Raw genomic sequence first — 4166 nt, forward strand, 5'->3', positions numbered from 1 at the left:
ATTTATATATATTTAAATGAAATAATACTTCTGAAGTGCTTTATAAAATAAAAATGTTATGCACACTTAAAAAAATTATCTAGAAGCATCTAAATCAAAGCTGACAGTGAAATAAATCTTCCTTACTTTCAAATTCTGCTTTCTACTTTTTGATTATAGTACTGTCATTGGGTAAAAGAGTGTATATCATTTGCCGATACATTTTTATCCTTCTGGAGAGTTCCATTAGCATCTTTTGATACCTACAGAACAATTATTTAAAGATATTCATTTTTAAAAGATCAATAGAAAACAGCTTTTCTACGTATACCTACAAAGACTGCATCCTGGGAAGACTGCGTAACCATCTATTTTGTTCAAATTCTGGGTGATTTTAAAAAACAATTTACTTGGCAGCCAGCAGTAAGGAACAAGTCATTTTTGTCGGGGAATAACAGGTAAATATTATCTTGTAGTTTCACAGCAAAATATGCTACTCCTAAAAAGGATCAAATAACTGTTTCTCTGCAAACCTCCAATTTCAGAGAAAACTGGATGCCCCATGTGAGGGTGAAAATTTGTTAATATTGGTAAGTCCCATGTGTGAACTCCCATGGCTCTTACTGATTCCATAGGACAGATCAAAAGGTCCATAGAGTTTCTGAGGCTGCAAATCCCTATGAAAACTGACACCCTCACCTTTGTCCTGGAATGCCTGACGGGTTTGAATAGCTTATCTTGTGATTTGCAACACAAAGCTTCATTCACTAAGTCATCAGTGTGTGACTGGCTGAATACAGTCTATAGTTGAGCCTTAATCATCCCTAACTATGCTTGGATACTTTTTTTTCTTTTCATGTAGCAGTATCACAGCTGTTCAGGAGCTATTTTTCCTTCCTCTTCACCAAGTAATGGTTCAGGTGCAAACATAAGGAGACTTGTACCAGACAGATAAGGGAGGTACTCTGGCTTAGCCACTTCATGCTGTACTAGTGCCAATAGCTTTTGTTATAGCTACAGGGCATAGCTAGCATCCAGTGTCTCCACAGTGAACATGCTCTATTTAAAGAGTCAGAAGACTCAGGAAGCCCAAAATATGACTTCTCCTGAGACATTTGTAGCTCCTCCTCATCCAGAACTAATTTGCTAGTCAGTGATCATTTAAAATGTAGAAACATGTGTAATCATCTTCCAAATATCATGAATCTTTTGAAATAGAAAGGACCGTGCTCTTTCCATGGAAGTAAACAGGCTTGCATTATGGGTACTATCCTTGATATCTTGTTTTATGTTTGTCTGCCAACCAATAGGACACCACTCTTAGTACAACTGTCTGTCTTCTGCTTCCTCAGACGCCATGAATTTTCCAGTTTAAGTCCTCAGATTACCAATGTGCCTGAGGTAGAGTCCAATTCACCCAGTGGAGTTCCCGTATGGGGCCTCCCTGATGCAGCCTCTGGAGCATGATGTGCACTGAAGAGCCAGGAATCAATGTCCCATTGTTCCATGCCATCCACCCTGGGTTCCTGGAACACCTTCAGACACCCTATGTCAAATCTGCACCCCATTAAAGGTGCTCCCCACCTAATGGTTCCAAGAGCATCCTTTCTCTCCTCTCACCACCTGGAGGTCAGTGCTGCCTCCCCTCCCCCAGGCATCTATGTTCCCACAAACTGGACCATTCCCTCTCCCCTTTCTGCACTGCCCCTCCCATCAGTGAGTGTTATCTCTCTGACAGAGAAGACCCCTCTCTCTGGGGGACCTCACCCCATATACACTCAGCAGACAGCATCGCCCCCTCTCCCCAGAACATTTGACCCCAGCTGTTGTGAGGTGTTCTCCGGCCAAGTGACCTACATTATACTTACCTGGAGCAGATGATGTGTGTTTCATTGGCACTGGTCCAGCTCTTTGCCAGCCTATCTGGTTCCCAGCCAGAAGTCTGGATGGCTTGTAAGCTTGAACTTGAGCTCATTCTGCTACTTGTTCCTACTGCAGTGGACTCATAGTATTTGTCCTGTAGTGCTTGACTAACTTCGCTCAGCATAATCAACTGGCAGAAGCAATAGAGGCCATACCACACAGAGACGGCTCAGAGAGAAAGAAGTGGCTGCTGGCTGAAGAGAGGAGCTATTGTAGAGCAATGATTGTGTCTCTACTGTTCCGCGATCCTAATTTGTGGTAGTCTGTTAACTTCCCTAATAACCTCTCTTCCTTCTGTTTACCTGCAGTTTGAAGTGAGCACTGTTTGTGAGTCCTGTGTGGCCATTGCAATGGATTCTCAAACCCAGCATGTTAAGTAGAGTGTCCTGGGAGGAACAGCTCGTGTCAGGATAGGGTAAGAGAAGGATGTAGGGTGGAGGTGTGTCTGACCTCTGTGTTATGGCAAGTAGCATGGGGCCTGTGTGGAGATGGATTCTCCCCCTTCATGTAGCTAGAGGAACTCAGGGCCCTAGAACATTTTTCACACTCCCTTCACAACAATAAGAACTCACAGTACATAGGCTGATTTACAAGGCTTCTCATGTAGGGGGTTGACAATATAAACAGGCCATCAGGGATCCAAGAAAATAAATTTATTAAACTTTGAAGGAAAAAAAATCCACAGACAAAAAGAAAGTTAAATATAATCTGTAGGACACAACTAGTCACACTAGTGAATAATGGCTTGTGTGGCCAGCAAAGTACCAAAATGACATTCTGAGACTGATTGAGGTATTTAGCTATTTTTGGCTATAGAAATGTTGTCAGCCTACTGTGAAATAGTCAGATAGTTCTTCCAAACACAGAGCTTTGAATTGAATTAAATTTTACACTGACGGAATTTTATATGAAACGAAATGATGTCGCTCTTGGAGAAAACCATAGCAGCAAGGTAGCGGGAAGTCTATTAAACAGCTAGTGCAGAGCAACGTGTGGATCTTTAAACACACAATGCTAGCTTTTCACTATCCTTCCAGCAAGAAAGAAGGAATTTTAAACAACCAGCCATTAAGCTTGCTTCCTAAAAAGGTCTGCGCTAAATGGCAAATACTATTTGACTTATGTTAAAGCTTACTGAAGTATTATCCTTTAAAAACAACAACAAAATCTTAAAATGAGAAGCATCCTCCAGTGAGATAAGAATCTTCCCTGTTTGAGGGGCTATTATGGAGAACTATTCTGATGTACTTAATTGCTATTTTGGTTATTAAGGGATCAAGAGGTACATTGATGAATGACTCAGTCCCCTTCCTTTTCTTCTGCTCACCTGCAGTTCGAGGTCAATACTCTCGGAAGGGAAACACGAATGGTACAAGGACTTTGACTGCTTTAAATAAATTCTAGTTGGAGGTTTGGGGAGAAAGAAGGTTTCTGCTATTGACAAGTAAATTTTGATTATCTGTGGGGTTTTAGCAGTAGAAAGATGAGGCTTTCTACTCTTATAAAGAGTTTCAGTTTCAGAAACCCACAGGGGCAGTTCTACCCAGTCCTATATGGATACTGTGAGTCAGCATTGACTCGATGGCAGTGAGATTGGTTTTGGTTTGGTGGGTGTTTAGAACTTGGCTTCTCCTCTTCCCTCAGTATCATGGAATCAGACGAAAGGCTGAGAAACAAAAACGTATCCCTAGAATTTTTGTTCCATTATCTGGTTAGCTTCTTATTAACCTGTTCCAACTTACAAAATGCTTCGTATACCTTATTCTCCTTTAAGGAAATGATGACATGAAGCCATGCTGTGCTTGAGGAGACACAGGTGCACACATGTCAGGGCTTACCTCAGGAGCCACACGCACTAAACTCACTCCATGTTTACCTGCAGTCCTTAAGTGTCCTGGTAAACATGAGGAGAAGTGAAAAAGTATTGCTACTAGGGTTCTAGCTCATGCATGCATGGGCTTATTCCAAACAAAATGTGCCTAAGCCTATCTCTAAGCTCAGTGGAGGGCTGTAGACACATTCTCTCAGTAATACACTTGTCTGAGTCTCTTTAGGGAACCTTAAAAAACTTTGACTTCTGAGGGGGTCTTCTGTCAAGTTATATTCAAGGCAGTGAGATCTGCTCAGAAGGTAGTGGTGACTGCTTTTAGGGATTCCAAAAGGGTACTCTTAGTAGATGTTCTCAAAGGGCATAAGACAAGCTTAGGAAGAAGTTTTAACAAACCGGAAATCTACGATGAGAAAAAGGCTGGGAAATTTGTGCT

Source organism: Echinops telfairi, unplaced genomic scaffold (assembly GCF_000313985.2).
Source record: "Echinops telfairi isolate 266 unplaced genomic scaffold, ASM31398v2 ScPeMD7_7469;HRSCAF=8507_1, whole genome shotgun sequence".
In the NCBI taxonomy this organism is placed as follows: Eukaryota; Metazoa; Chordata; class Mammalia; order Afrosoricida; family Tenrecidae; genus Echinops; species Echinops telfairi.